The sequence below is a fragment of the Peromyscus leucopus genome, chromosome X (genome assembly GCF_004664715.2).
Source record: "Peromyscus leucopus breed LL Stock chromosome X, UCI_PerLeu_2.1, whole genome shotgun sequence".
Taxonomy (NCBI): Eukaryota; Metazoa; Chordata; class Mammalia; order Rodentia; family Cricetidae; genus Peromyscus; species Peromyscus leucopus.
Window position 1 is genome coordinate 25608864 of NC_051083.1, and position 16850 is coordinate 25625713.

At 37.3% G+C, this 16850-nt stretch overlaps 1 protein-coding gene across 1 annotated transcript in view; it reads right to left on the minus strand.

Moving 5' to 3' along the window:
* Positions 1 to 16850, minus strand: part of Arhgap6 (Rho GTPase activating protein 6) — a 487916-nt gene that overhangs the window by 277452 nt on the left and 193614 nt on the right. The gene's annotated exons all lie outside the window — the stretch shown is intronic.

The following is a 16850-nucleotide window of genomic DNA, read 5'->3' on the forward strand; positions in this document are numbered from 1 at the left end:
TCCCCTCACCAGAATTTGTTATTTATTTCCATAATGATAGCCACTCTAATTATGGCTAAGATACAATCTCAAAATAGTTTTAATTTGCACTTCCCAGATAGCTAAGGGTGTTACACATTTTCCATATGTTTTTTGTTCGTTAGTACTTTATCTTTTAGCAAATGTTGACTGTATTACTTGTTTGGGTAATTGGGATTTCGTTACTTTGTATATTCTAGATGTTAACCTGTGTAGGATGTAATGTCTCCTCCACTGTAGGCTTTCAGTCCACTCATTGTTTCCTTGTTGTGCAGAAGCATTTTAACTTCATGTAACATCACTTGTTAATTCCTGGCTTGATTTCTTTAGCTGTTGGAGTCCTTTTCAGAAAGCCCTTGTTGGTTCCTACATCTTTCAGTGTTTCCCCTATATTTTCCTTAAATCATTTGTGTATTTCAGGACGTAAACTAAAATCTTTGATACATTTTCAATTGATTTTTGTACAAGATGGGAGATGGGGTTGCTTCCATTTTCCTTTAAAACAAAATGTGTATGATACCATGGATAGCACCAGCAAAAGTTAGACCCCTCTTCGTGCTTTGCTAGACTCTCCTAGTTACTTCCACTAAAGTCCTGGATGGCTGAAACCACTTTTACAGTGCAAAAGAGAAGTCCATGGCAATTTATGAGACTGTTCTTCCACTACTTTCCTCTTCTCTGTCCTCACCATTAGCTCAAGGTACTAAGATTAACAATTAATAAATGGGACCTCATGAAACTGAGAAGGTTTTGTATTGTAAAGGACATGGTCAATCAGACAAAGTGACAGCCTACAGAATGGGAAAAGATTTTCACCAACTCCACATCTGATAAAGGGCTAATATCCAACATATATAAAGAACTCAACAAACTAGATATTATGAAAACAAATAACTCAATTAAAAATGGGGTATAGCTCTAAACAGACATTTGTCAAAACAGGAATCTCAAATGGCTGAGAAGCACTTAAATTAATGTTCAACATCCTTAGCCATCAGGGAAATGGGAATCAAAACTACTTTGACATTCCATCTTATACCTCTTGGAATGGCTAAAATCAAAAAACACAAATGACAGCTTATGCTGGAGAGGATGTGGAACAAAGGGAACACTCCTCCATTGCTGGTGGGAGTGGAAACTTGTATAGCCACTTTGGAAATCAATATGGTGGTTTCTCAGAAAATTGGGAAGTAACCTATGGCAAGATCCAGCTATACCACTACACTAATTGGGTATATACTCAAGGTGCTTCATCCTACCACAGAGATACTTGTTCAGCTATGTTCACTGATGCTCTATTCATAATAGCTAGAAATTGGAAACAACCTAGATGTTCCTCAACAGAAGAAAGGATAAAGTCAATGTGGTCCATTTACACAATGGAGTGTAACTCAGCCCTTTAAAAAGTGACATCATGAAATTTGCAGGTAAATGGTTAGGACCAGAAAAAGTTATCCTGAAGTATCCCAGACTCACAAAGACAAATGTGGCATATATTGGTTTATTTGTGGATATTAGCTGTTGAGTCAATGATAACCAAGCTACAATCCATAGAACCACAGAGGGTAGGTATAGCATAAGGGAGTAGAGGGTATAAATCTCATTTAGATAGGGAAATGGAATAGTTGTGGATAGATGGGGGAGGATGAAATGCAAATATCAAGTGGGGAGAGAGAAGGGAAAGGAATACACAGAGAGACAGCTAAAATTAAGGGATATTTAAGAAACAGTATGGAAACCTAATTACTAAAATATATACATATATGAAGTCAATCTAAATGAAATTTCAAAATAATGGGGAGACAGAGTTCCAAATGGCCATCTCTTATCACCAAATGAAGCTTCCGGTGCCAGGATTATGTTATATCTATTTGAGGTGTTGGCTAAAGGTGTACCATGGGAATCCCCAAACAACCCAAGCTGTTGCCCAGACTATAGGTTGCTCTCTACAAATTGACAGAAAATCCTCATTACTAAAGATAACACCTATACAACTCATTGATTATGGAGATGTCAATTTGGTGCCTACATAGAAACTTCGCCCCTACATTCCAGTGTGTTTGGTATAGGAACATACTCGGCACACTCTCAAAAGAGAAAGGTAAATGCCAAGCCAGTCACAAACCCTTTATCTACCATCTGTCCTGCCTGCAAGATATGCTAGGACATTGCACAAAACTTACGGGAGTAACTAACCAATGACTGATTTGACTTAAGGCTCACTCTAGGAGATGGAACCCATACCCTATACTACTTTGGTGATGGAGAACATGAGACTAAGTAGCCCTGGGACCTAGGACAAAAACCAAATAATATTGGTCTAAAAAAAGAAAAAAAATGTAGTGATAAAATTACTCCTAACAATATTCTGCTATACTCATAGATCAGTGCCTTTCAGTCATCATCAGAGAAGCTTCCTCCTATAGCAGATGGGAACAAATATAGAGACCCACAGCTAGACATTATTCAGAGAGTGAGAGACCTTGTGACACTAATGCCTCAATGGGATGTCTCCATCAAATCCCTCCCCTCTAGGAACAGGGAACCCTGTAGAAAAAGAGGTAGAAAGAGTGTAAGAGCCAGAGAAGATGGAGAACACCAAGAAAACAAGGGTCTCTAAATAAACATGAGCAAATCTCATGTGAACTCACCAAGACTAAAGTAGCATGCACAGGACCTGCATGGGTCTGCACCAGGTTTCTGTGTATATATTATGGCTTCCAGTTTAGTGTTTTTATGGGATTCATCAGTGTGGGTGTTGGGCCCTGGCCTTCCATTTTTGGGTAACTGTTGCCCTGCTTGCTGACTTTGACCAGATGTCGTCCATATGCTAATTCCCTGCCTGTTTCCTTCCTCCTGAATGCTCACCACAGGTTCTTTGTTTGTGTATCCTGCATTTGGCGTAAACAGCTAGAATGCAAGTATGTAAAACATTCTTAGTGAACTTCTGCCCTCCGGGGTTCTCCCATTGTGCTTTGAGCCTGTATTTAAAGCCTCCTCCCTCCTTCAATAAATGGCATTCAGCAATCTGCTGAGACGAATGACCCGCTGTCTTGTCTCTGTTCTTTAATCCTCAACCCCTCCCTCAGACATGGTGAACAGGTGGTGGTATACATGTGGGAACAAGTGGATCTCTGATTCTTATGCCTTCTCTTGGGCACTTTTTCTTCTGCTGGTTTGTCTTGTCCAGCTTCAGTGTGATAGTTTTTTATCTTATTATATTTTATTTTGTTAGATTAAAAAATGAATGTACGAAAACCTAGCCACTACAGTAAAGATTAACATCTGAACTCATTTATACCTACTGGAAAAGGGAAAATCATTTGTCTCCAGTAGAGGGACACTGGGTATATCAACCACTCCAAGAAAGGCCTCGTGTTCAGGAGTAGTTGACCAGCATATAATATACTCCAGGGGTGGGTTTTTTGTTGTTGTTATTGTTTTGTGTGTGTGTGTGGTTTCAATTTGTTGGGTTTTGTTTTTCTTTCTTTTGGGGTGTTGTTTTATTTTGTTTTCTTCATTTTAGAGGGTTTTGTTGCTGTATTTTTGTTGTTGTTGTTGGTTGTTGTTGTTGTTGTTTGAGAACCTAAAATTGGTTGGGTAGGATGGGGAGAGAATCTGGAAGGACTTGGGGGAGGGCAATAATATGATCAAAATACATTTAAATTTAAAAATTTTTTTCAAATAATTAAAAAAAATATTATCTGGGTCCGGAGAGATGGCTCAGTGGTGGAGTATACTGGCTGCTCTTCCAGAGGTTCTCGTTTCAATTCCCAGCACCCATGTATCCCAGCCTTTGTAATTCCAGTTGCAGAGGATCTGATGCCCACTTTTGGCCTCTGTGAGCTCTGAACACACAAGTGGTGCACAGACATACAGACACATAAAAATAAAAATAGATAAATCTTTTTTAAAAAAGAAAGAAATGCATTGGGCATAATGACACATACCCTTAATCTCAGCACTTGGGAGGCAGAGGCAGGCAGATCTCTGTGAGTTCAAGGTTAGCCTGGCCTGCAGAGTGAGTTCCAGGACAGTCAGAACTACAAAGTGAAGCTCTGTCTTGAAAAAACAAAACCCTCAAATTAAAAAAAAATGCATCATTGGAACATAGTCCAAGAATGGAGCCATGTGAGGAGAATTCTGAAAGCTTGTAAGAAAACTCCCAGAAAATAAGACAAGAGCCTTGTGAACTCAGTTTCTAAGAAAACACAGAATTGGTCTTGGAATGTGCTTTTATACCCTTCCCAGGTGTAGCAGATAGGAGTGAGTTTTCAACAGATTATTCATTACAACTGGCTATTATTATTTTTATATGCATCTATGGAAAAACATGGTTTTGCCACATGCAGCTTGCCCAACACATGTGACTTATCCTTGTAATTGGACACTTTACTCATGTGACTCTTAACCTTTGGAGTATAAATTATCTGATGCTCTGAATACATTTGCTATTGCACAAGACTTTAGTCTGCCTTATTTTGGGGCTCCACTTTCCCAGGTTCACATCACCAGCTAGAGTGGTCAACAATGCACCATCTGTCTCAGCCTGAAATCCAGACATCCATCTTGATATTGAACAATGGTGGTAATTTGAGAACCTGCCATCTTTGGCATTGGTGGATTTCTGTCTTCTTGTGTTTAGTTCATGACTATATTATCTATAGGACCTCAGTCCTATAGAGAGGATCTGAGTAGTGTGGAAGGTAGCATTGGGGAGTGTGATGACCCAAGCAATAGCAGAGTTATGCAATGTGCAAATATATCTGCCTTGAATTCATTTATGGGTGCTTAGGAAAAGGAAGCTGGTGAGCAGGTGCATGAAAAGGGGATCCCCAAATAGTGCAGAGACATCCTATGATAAAGTACAATCATTACTTAAGTATCAATTCCACAATATAAACTGCATACCATCATGCCTCCTCTGGATCCCAGTGGATATTTGCCTCAAAGACAGTTACAGGAGTCTGCACACCACTCTTCCATTAGTACAAAGGATTGATCCCGTTTACTCTGTTTCTGCCTCTGTGTGCCTCCCACAAAGCATCCTCTCTCAAGCTGAACTGGATATGCCATTCAAATTCAACCCTCTTTTAAAACAACATTGCCAACCATTCATGCAGTGCTAAAACAAAAACCCAGAGATTAGCTTCATGGACGCACAATGAACCAATAGAGTGTTGGGAAGTACAGGAAATGGAAAATCCCATCTTAGTTGGGCAGAGTAGGAGTAAGCTATAAGTGGACTGAACATCTAACTTTGGGTTCAAATGAAACTGAGCAGTTGCTCAGAAAAATAAAATGACCAGCAGCCATGTGGGCAGAGTATGTATTCAGGGTGATCAGCTGCATATGCTGTTTATATAGAACTATTGCTTGTTCACTGTCACTATTTGTTTCATGGTTAGAGAATCCCACTGTCATTTGGGGAAGACATCATGTTTAGTCAAAGTATATTCACTTTGAAAATTCTCTTTCCTCTAGTGTCTTAGTGTTTCTATTATTGTGATTAAACACCATGACCAAAAGCAACTTGGGGAGGAAAGGGTTTATTTGGCTTGCACTTCCATATCACCCTCCTCGATTAGTCACTAATTAAGAAAATGCTCTCCAGCCTAGACTATAGCTGATGTTATGGAGGTGTTTCCTTAATTGAGGTTCTCTACTCTCAGATGACTTTAATTTGCTTCAAGTTGACATAAAACTATTCAGTACATCCAGTTAATGAAATGTCACTAGGTTCTGGTCAGTAAATCATTAGCAACAATGTGAGTGAATTTCTGAAAAGGATCCTATGCTGACCCTTTAAGGAAGCTTCTCAGAAATCCAGCAATATAAACATTGCCTCTAGAATGGCTATAATGGCTGTCATAGCAACAGCCATCTTGGATGAGAATGGTGTGTTCTAGGAAGAGGAGGGAATTTCATCCCAAAGCAGATACTTGCAAAGCTCCAAGTCAGCAGGAAGTATTAAAACTTCTCTTTATTTAAAAACAAACTGCCATGCATCTAATACAAATGCAACTTGCTGAGCTTTTCCTGTTCAGCATATTAAGATCATGGGATTAATTTTACTGCCAGTCTAAAGCACACAGATGTGAAAACCGAAATTAGATCACAAGTATCTAAATAAGATGTACACATAACAACAGATCGAATGGCTAAAGAAACAGATGTTGGAAACCTCAAGCAAGTACCCACAAACTCTAATTAGCGAGGAAAAGGCACAGGCTGTTCTTACCTGTTTATAAAATGAACAACTCTTGGCCAAAGACTCCTTATTTCTTATCTTCAGTAATTGCCAAACAAGTTCAATTGCAAAGCCAAAGAATTTTCATCTCTTTCCCAATTCTGATTCTCTTTTTCTTTACTGTTCATTTTCTTTATTATTTCTTTAGGAGTTTCTTAGACTTATCTTTAGAAAATTGCCCATTTTTCTGTAACCACAAAAAGGATTGTGTACAGAAAAACACCAACATTTATGAGCAATTTATCTTCCACTTCTTTCTTTCAAACCCCAAAATTGGCTGAAAAGAATTGAAGCAACCATCTCTTTTCAGATATGTGATTCTGGTGAAGCAGAAAAAAGGCATAACAGTAAACAGGCTTCACATCTGAAGCCAGTCTATGAGAAAGAGCACAGTTAGAAACTGCCAACCTTAGACCAGTTCTTTGGTTGAATACTCCCAGTGTTCACCTGTCTTCTTTCTCCTTTCTCAATCCTGTTTGCCAGTGCACCACAGAACATTTTTACAATTCAGCAATTGTTAGGTCTGTAATTCTTATAACCATCTCTGCTATTTATTGTTGTATAAGTCAGCCAAACATATGGTCTCTATCCTTTTTCTGCACAGCTGTTTTTATGCCTTTAAATATAAGTATCAATATGTAGTTACTGATCTATTTCTTATTGAGCTAGTGGGAGCTTTACATGCAACTCTAATATTATCCTGTCAACACCTGGATAGAGTGAGAGCCATAGGAAATAAGGAAACTTTAGCTGAGAGCTGGGAGCAAAAATTTCCCAAGATACCCTCACTGTATGCTCCAAATTTGTCTCTAGGGTATCACTGTCCAATAGAAGTATGATACAAGTCACATGTATAATTTAAAATGTTCCCTCAACCAAACTGAAAATGTAAAAATAAGGAGGTGTGTATTTCATTTAACTCAAATATCCCAGCTAGTATCATTTTGATATAAAATCAATGTAAAAAACTACACACTGGGAATATATTTTGCATTGGTATAGCATATTTCAATTGAGGCAATCAATTTTCATTAGAAATACTTCATCTCGTCTTTCTTGGTTTTTTGGCTAAAAACAAGTATATAAATACGTGATCTTGATTTAGGTTTCACAAAATGTATGGTTGAAAACATAGATTCACACAGTCAATAATTTCTGAAAAAGGAACATAGTTTCCACATTTAAATTTTCCCTTATTACAACTGCATAAACTAAAATAAGTTCAACAGTTGTAATTCAGGAGCCATGTGTTCAGTAGTCACATGGAGTCAGGGATGGCCATGTTTGATGATAATTGTCTGTATCTATGAATGGAGCTTGCAAACAAACTCAACCTCTTCTATGAAATCAGGCAATGAGCATGGCTCCACTTCATTCTTCATGAAAATAGCTGATTGCTGCCCATCTGCCAGAAACCATCTCAGATGTCTCTTCCCACACTGAGCTTTTCCTGAGCCACATTAAAGGAAGGCAACTTCTCTAGTTCTGAACTTGTGCAACACTTTCTCTGGGCCTCTCGAATGCTAGCAATCAAATTTTTCTTTGTACAATAGACATCTTTTTTCACCAACACTTTGTCCTGCACTCCCATTGTTGGAAAGCTATAAAGGCCTACCTCAACCCTGTATTAAAAACTAGCTCCTCAAAAATACTTCACATGAGTCACCCAAGATGATTTCTGGGAGAAGAAGAATTGAAAAAAAAAAATCAAGTCTATTTTTTAAATAAACTATTGACTCTCCACAAACAAAACAAGAAGAAAACTATTTTTGTAAAAATTATCATCTCAACAATATGATTGCTTAAAAAAGGTCTGCATAATGACATGCCAATGTGGATTGTGGAAATTTCACAGGACTCCACCCCCAGATGAAGAGCAACAAGCAATCAATAGCTGCTGAGAGAGGGAGAGTCTGTTCTGTCTAAGGTAAGATAACTAATCCAAAGTGGTCAGCCCCAAATACATGTGCATACAAGCAATGCTAAACGGTTTCAATATGTTGTAACAACAACAATTATAGGTCATGAGTTTGTGAGAAACTCGGGGGGAATGAGTTGAAGGGAATAGAGGGATAGATGAGAATTATGTAAATACAGTACCCATGCATGAAATTCTAAAAACATAAAAAACGAATATGGAGGAATAAATATTAGCATGACTCATTTTGATAAGTTGTATAATAGACACATGGGTCTCACTGATGAATAAGCATTTTATTAACATTGCATGCTCATATAGGTTTCAGAGAGACAGAATAAATAACCAGACTAATCTTCAATGGAAAACAACTAGGAATGTTAGCATATTTTACAATTCTGTTGTAGTTACACATGAGTGGGTAAGAGAATTAAGAAACACCTAGGTCTCAAAATATTCAGAAAGGACATTGTAGCCCTACAGCCAATGCTTGCTTTGCAGTCATTTACTGCACCTAGTGACCTGGAGTCGAGCTTTCCTGGCATAATAGGACTAGTGAGGACAAAATAGAAATATCAAGTTTATCCACAGTGGCAAACTGAATAGGTCATTCCTTCCCTAATACTGAGACTCCAAGAATATACATCACTCTAGTAATGATATACACCCCACACTCCAACCAAAGTCTGGAAAATTTCTTACCTCAAACCCTGATTGTGGAAACAACTCTAAACTTTATCCACAGCAGAATGGGTATGTTGTGGGATGCACAGTGGCCAAAATGTCATAGTGCAACAAAAAGCAATACACATAAGTACAGCATTGGGTTGAAATTCCCTCAGCATGGTAAACAAAAGACGCAAGACAAAGTAACTCTCCATTTGTGGAAAGTACAAAAATGAGTAAAACTAATCTATAGTGACAGATGTTGGCATAATAGTTTGCCTTGGAGGGGAGGGGTTTAGATTTCAGTATTGGACTCTCAAGAAGCTTACAGAGTACCAGAATCTAATTCATCAGGATGATAGTCACACAAATGTTGCAATTTGATAAAAATTCATTAATCTATATGCATAATTTTAAGCTTTTGTGTAGATGATCTATTGTGGTAATAATACAAAATAAATGCAAAGAGCAAATAGACAGTTCAAAAAACAAATTGAGTGAGTATAGCTAAACCAGCCATCTGAAGGATGATTTGAAGAAATTATGCAAAATGCAGCTTATTTTCTGTTACTGTATTTCACATCAGTCTTCCAAAATTCTGCAGCCTTTCTCCTTTCATTGGCTCCTGACCCATCTTCTCCTTGAGTCTCAGTGTCTTCTCAAGCCCTACTCATGCTTTCTTCCTCTCTTAACCATGAATTTACTTGGTACCTTGTGAATATTTGGTAAAAGTATTACTTTGAAAAGACATTTATCTAGGATGGGCAGGTTTAGTTTTTTGTTTTTTTTTAAAAAAAAAAAAACCTACTAATCAAACTGTCCATATTGAATAGCAGAAATGCTCAAAAATCTAAAATGACCTTAGTAAACATTTTCAAATCATTATTTACTTCTCAATTTGAGGCTATTTCTCCCCAACAAAATCCCAAACACAGAACTGATGTGAATTATATCATGATGTTATTATGGATCATTCATTCTATAATCTGTGTCCCTTCAAAATCCATGTGTTGAAACTCCAATACACAACATGATGATATTTAAATGTGGGGCCTTTGGGATAGGGGGTGGCTGGACCCTGTGAGTGCAGCCTCATGGATGGTATTACAGCCTTTGTAAAAAGAGACAATAAGAGATGGTCATTTTCACAGGAGGGAGGGTTGCCATGGGAAAGTCAGGAGAAGTAGTCCCTTACTAGACACCCAAACTCTTGAAACTTCTCTCTTGGACTTTCCGGCCTCCAGAAGTGTGATAAAATGCAGGTAACTGCCGTGGAGGTATAACAGCTACAATTGTCCGAGACACAAGGGCAATTAAGCCTTCTAGAAAGTAGTGTTTTTTTTTTTAATGTGACTATATCATCATTCTTTGAAGAGGATCTGAATGTCCACAAGACTTACAGTTTTATTTTTCAGAAAAAAAGAATAAAATGTGATGATGTTAAGGATAAACAATTCAATGCAATTTTAAAGCAATTCTATATCTTAAAAACTTTTGAATTTTACTCTTCTGTTTTCTACATAAATCCAAACCAATTTGATAAAAAATACAAATATCACAATGTTTTGAAATGCATTTATATACCTGTGTATACATATCTAAAAATGTTGAAATAGTCATCTCAAGGGTTTCTCAACTAAAGTCTATTGCAGACATCTAACAACTTAAATGCACTAAAATACAGCCTAAATATCCAAGTGACAATTACCTCTTTGCATCTCAGGGACTAAGATCAAGAGTGGCAGGTGGAAAGTATCAGGTATCTGCATAATTGCACACAATGCCTATATACAAGGAATAAAATAAGTGCAGAATACAGTCTAAAATTCCAAGTGACAATTACCACTTTGCATCGGGGCCTAAGGTGGCCAATGTCCAAATACAGGGAATAAAATAAGTGCAGAATAAGGCTGTCGCAGTGACATTCTCATTGGTCACCTACCCATTTCTGTCAAGGAAAGTCAGTTCCTAGAAGTGAGCAGAGAACCATCTGTGACACAAAAGAGGCCGGAGAGGCAGATGAGTGCATTTCTTCTACCTGATCAGATGTTGTCCCACAGTTGAGCCAGTGTCTATATTACATATACAGAAGGATGTATTAACAGATCTAGTGCAGAAGGGAAAGTGGGTTATGTATAAATCATAGGCCCTAAAAGCATAGGTATCTGATTAGCACAGCCAAGCTAATACTATGAATGGACACTGTGCTATCAAATTTCAAAATGCAATCTGTTGCAGTTTGATAAGTAAGTGATGAATGAAGGTAAATCAATTCCCAGTTGTTTATTTTTCAGATACTTTCAAATTCCTAATATACCAATATTTGTCACAGCCGATTTCCTCACAGATACTTTTACAACCTCAACAGAAAAAATGACCCGCTGATGAGTTCCCTTGTGAAAGTGCTCCATTTGGACAAGTTAAGTGGGTTAACCTGGTTAAGAAAATACAGTCACCAAAAGCCTCTGGGCATAAGGTACAGATTCCAAGAGCCCAAGTATTCTTGGCTACTTTGAAGAATTACTGGAAGATGCTCAAAACAAACACTCTGTTTGCCCGATCTTTGGCAAAAAAAAAAAAAATCAGCCTGTATGAGCTAATGTGGATGCTATTTTAGAATTAGCTGTGCTGCCATTTCAGGGTAGCTAATACCATTGTCCTCAACTCAAAGTCTTATTAACTAAGATTTAGAAGGAGCCAAGTTGCAGAGTGTGTGACTTTGAGTGCTCTAGAAAAACTGACAGAAGAGAAGGTCTTGCCCAGTTGTACAGGAGAATTCTCTTAACTTACAGAATATTTGGACCATAGAAGAAGTTGAAACATAGGTAGGAACAGCAAGAGCATACTTCCCAGGCTGTGAAATTGAATCTCCCAGGATGTTGTACTTAAAGGGCTCCATGCTGTGTTCAATGTGCTGCTGCCACAATTTTGAAATTCTTAATAAACTTCAACAAAGATCTCTATGCTTCATTTTGCAATAAACCTCATGTGTTACATATCAAGTTTAGAAACATCAAAGTGTCTTTACTTCTAGCTAAGCCCAAGACATCTTTCCTTCTTGTCATTAGCAAATATCGGATTCTCTAATCATATTAAATTACAATTTTATCTGGTAGCAACTGAGTCTTAATGGAAGGTGTTGCCAACCAGAGGGATAAGAAAATGTCTCTAAAATAATAACATTAGAAGAAAAAAGAAACTAAGTGTGAGATTGACTTTGTCACTGTTCTATTGCTATAAAAAGACACCATGACCAAGGCAACTCTTATAAAAAGAAAGCATATAATTGGTGTCTTGCTTATAGTTTCAGAAGGTTAGTCCAGTATCATCATGGTTGGGAGCATGGTGGTAGGCAAGTTTGGTGCTGGAGAAATAGCCGAGAGCTACATCCTGATTCACAGGAAGAGTGGCAGAGAGAGACTAAGACTAGCATGGGCATTTGAACCCTCAAAGCTCACCTCAGTGACACACTTCCTCCAACAAGGCTGCACACACCTATTACAATAAGTCCACCCCTATATGAGCCTATGGAGGCCATTCTTATTCAAAACATCACAGAGATGTATAGTAATAGTACCTACAGAATCTTTGTAGCTTTTTAATAAATTAAAAATTATTAATAGGTGAAGAAACCAATTCATCTTCAATTGAAAAAATGTGTTCTTTAAAGAGACAACTATAAGATAACAAAAATTAAAATAAGTCTTACATATTTGAAAATTAAAAATAAAAAGGCAATTATATTCCAAAAAAAATCACTGGATAAAACAAAGTTTTAAAATAGAAATTCTAATCTTGACAATATAATTCTAGTGTTTTATTTTTAGACTACTAAAGGATTTAATTAACATATTAAGCTATTCTTTTGTGAGTACCAATCCTTGTTGGGAGATTTTTTTCTGGTGACCAGAGAAAGTGGTGAGCAGAACACAAGCCAGATTAAGTCTCTGCTTTCTTGGGATGTACATCAGAAAGAGAAGTATAACAATACAGAAAGAGAATACAACATAAATCAATAAATAAGGACACCCCAACCTGGATACTATTGATATTCAGAGCAGAATAATTCCTTGTTATGGGGACTATCCAGTGTATTATATGATGTTTAGCAGTGCCCTTGGTCTTTTTTTCCCACTTGATGTCAGTAACACACATATTTTAGTTATTATAACAAGAATATCTCTAGGAATGCCTAAATGTGCCCAATGGAGCAAAGATCACATAGATCACTCAATATTAAAAAAATCTTGATATAAATTAATTCAATTATTTCAGGTAGCAATTAATAAAATAAAGAAAATAAAATTGCACAAGAGATAAAAAGATGGAAAAAATACCAATTTAGATTGGAGCATTGCAGCAGATTGTTCCAAAGATGGAAGGCCAAGAGGCATGCATTGGTAAGTCAGGGAAGAGATTTCCAGGCTGTGCAAACAATAAGTGAAAAGGTCTAGAGGTGCCAAGGAATTTGATGTGTAAGAAGATCATGAAGAAAGCAGGATGCTTGAGGTGTGGTGGCACAGAGACTAGATCACATGACAATCTGTGGCTTTTAGTTGAAAAGATAGTTGACTTGTACTGTGGTGAATGAGGAGGGTGGTGTAATAGGAGGGGTAAAAGGAGGTTTAGTAGTTCAGAAAAGACATCATGGGAGCTGGAATAGTTTTTAGTTGAACAAATGGGAAGATTTTGAACAGATTGACCTCATAGTGATAGGAAGCTGACAGATCAGGACTGGATAAGTTCCTTTTCCCATCAAGATGGGCCCCACTTTTCAGATCCTGCTGGAAATCCAGCCTTGTCTCCACCTAGGCCAGACTTGCCACATTTCAGTTTGGACTCAACCTCAGACTCTTGGTTTCCCTTTGTACTCTCATCTTCTCCTAGGTCATCTGACCTTTGTCATAGTTAGCTCCATGACCAGTGGCTTCATCTTTTTTTAATCTCTCTACCATCCCCTTACATCCTCTTTCCCTCCAAGCACTATCAGAATTCTGCCATTCTGCCTATTTTGAAAATTGGAATTGAACATCCTGTTTTTATGAAAGTAGTAAGCCAGTATCTCCATTATGAATTCCAGAGAACAGGCCTAAGGGTTTCTCAGAGTCATCTTATGAACAAAATGCAATATAGATGTCTCAGAAGTACAGAAGTGACTCAGTCGGAGACTAGCATAGAATAGCCCAAGGAAGAATAAACAGTGACTTTTTTTGCAGCATGTAAGCTTGTAATGGGTTGCATTCTGATGCCCCAAAGGAAATATTCCAGTTCTAAGTCCTTGTACCTGTGCACATGACCTTATGTTGAAATAGGTTCTTTGAAAATGCAATTAAGATGGTAATGTCCAGTGATGGATACCCTTCAAATAAATGAAATGAACACAGGCCTAAGTGCAAACAGGAAAGTAGCATGTGTGACAATGGAGGCAGAGACTAAAGTAGCCAAGGACTATCAAGGATGCCAAAGAGCTACTAAAAGCTAGAACAGAGTGGAAAGGCGTCTCTACTCTAAACTTCAGAGGGAGCATGGTCCAACTCAGACCACCATTTTGGATATTTCGTCTCTATGATCAAAGAGCATAATATTCTCTTATTTTAAATCCACCAGTTTGTGGTCATTTGTTTTTGAATCCTTAGAAAATTAAAATAATACTCAGCTAGACATTTTAGCTGAATGTATATATCCTACTTATAATATGAATGTTCAGCTAAAAGCTGTAGCACAGAGAGCTTGAATGATGTAGTTTAATGAGAGGGAGAATGCGAGCTGTTTAACCCTCAGAAGTATCTTGGTTCCAGGCACATCAGCACCAATGATGCTGCCTTCTCAGCACTCCCTTTTGCTTCTCAACTGATTCAAAAGACCAAAGTTTTGGGGACCCACATTCTCCTGTGGATTCTTAGCTCAATGAAGGTCAATATGTAGTCTCTGCTTCTTAAATCCCAAGGGCAGTGGCTTTTGAGGCACAGGACTACCTGACAGAATCATTGCAGCTTCTGATAAGGCTTCCCTATGAGTGGCAAGTATGCACTGATCCAAAAAGACCTAACAAAGTCTTCTCCCATTATAATTGAGTCTGCCTCTGTCAAATGCCAGGAAGTATGCAATGGTTGAATCCTCAGGTTGAACTGGAGTGTTGCCTATGTGTGCTTCTTTAAGTCTACACACCTCCTTGAGAGACAAGAAATATTATCTATCTGCATATTCATTTAATGACCCAAATCATTGGTACTCCATTGATGGAATGCTGGACAGTGAGAGAACTATTGTGCACAGTGGTACTTCTCTGTTATTTTTCCAATTCCTAATTTCTTTTTTTTCTCTTTGAGATGGTGTCTCATAGAGCTGAGGCTGGCCTTGAGCTCCTGACCCTCTCCTTCTATCTCTCAGTATTGGAATTACATATTTATAGGCAAACACCACCACACTCAATTCAGGATGTCAATGCTTATATAAGGAACTACACGTTTGTTTACTTAGTCATACAGTAAAATAGGCATATGAAATTAAACTGACAATTATTTAGTAGAAAAGTACTGTGATTTTTTTAACTTTATTACATATTTGAATGTGTCTTCTGTCATCCTCAAAGGCATAAAGGTCCTCATTTGTTACATAGTCACATCTGTTGGTAATTTACCTCAAGGCTTCCTATTTCCTCACACTCCTCGTTCTTCTAAAGTCAAGGATTTTACATTTTCTTTCTTTGAAAACATGTTCATGAAAAAACAAATACAGATAAGCATTCTTATATGGGATATATTATAACCATTTTTGTGTCTGGAGAGAGGTCAAAAGACAATCAACTAAAAAGTTAGATTTTATAATTTGCCTTTCAAAAATATTCATGAACTATGCTAGTGAATAATCTTCAACATTATCTTCAGTGATTAGTTTTCCATGTCAGTGTTATTTGATAATTTAACCAGTTCACTCTTACACATTATTTCTATTTTTATTTCCTTTTATTTAAAAGAAAAAATAGAAGGCAGTGGTAACATATCCTTGAAGCTGAATTTGGCACAGAACTGATATTATTTCCATGGAATAACTTTTTGAATGTGTCCCTGTGGGACCTCAAGAATTCTTTTTAAAGCTTTCAATAGCTACTGCTTGGACTTCTACTGTTGTATTTCCCCACTACCCAAGCCAAAAAGCTGTATGCACGGGAATCTGTAGTGGCATATCTGTTTCTCATCCAATCCAGACACCAGAATTATAAATTAATTACACATTTTCAATGTTGCCAAATATACTCATGAAAATGGGAACAAGGCATGTGAATTAAAGAAACTGTATGTATACATGTGTGTATAAAGCTTTTTAAACGGTCATCTAATTGTAAAAGCTAAAGCTTAAGGCAATTCTAGAAAAAAAAAACAGAGGAAGTCATCTTGATTACTTTGGGCATAAAATTTGATAAACGACTCCATTTGATTTTTAAGAAGTCAACAACTGTCACTTAGGAAAAGGTATCATTACTAAAGTGAAAAGGGGATGAGGTGCCACAGACTGGAGAAATGTTTTAAAAAAACATGTACCCAAAAAGATTTGGATTCAGACATACTTTTAATATTCCTGCAAATAATGATATAGCTAGCAATATCAATGGAGAAAAGAGGGCACAAGCAGGCAATTTTCAACATCAAATACTAAATGACTGCAAACTTATAAAAAGTTGCTCAATAAAAATCCATATCCGAAGCCAGGCATAATGATACAAACCTTTAAACCCAGCACTTGACAGGTGGGTACAGGTGCATCTCTGTGAGTTCAAGGCTAGCCTGATTTACATAGAGAGTTCCAGGATAGCCAGAGCTATATCTTGGGACCCTGTCTCAGAAAAAAAGAAGGAGGAGAGAGGAAGAGGAAAAGAGGAGAAGGAAGAAAAGGAGGAGGCAAAAGAGAAAGAAAAGAAATTGGGAAGGGAAAACTTTGATCAAATGATGTTATATGAATTTTCAATCAAAAAGAGAGAAAGAATTCAAAGAACCATGT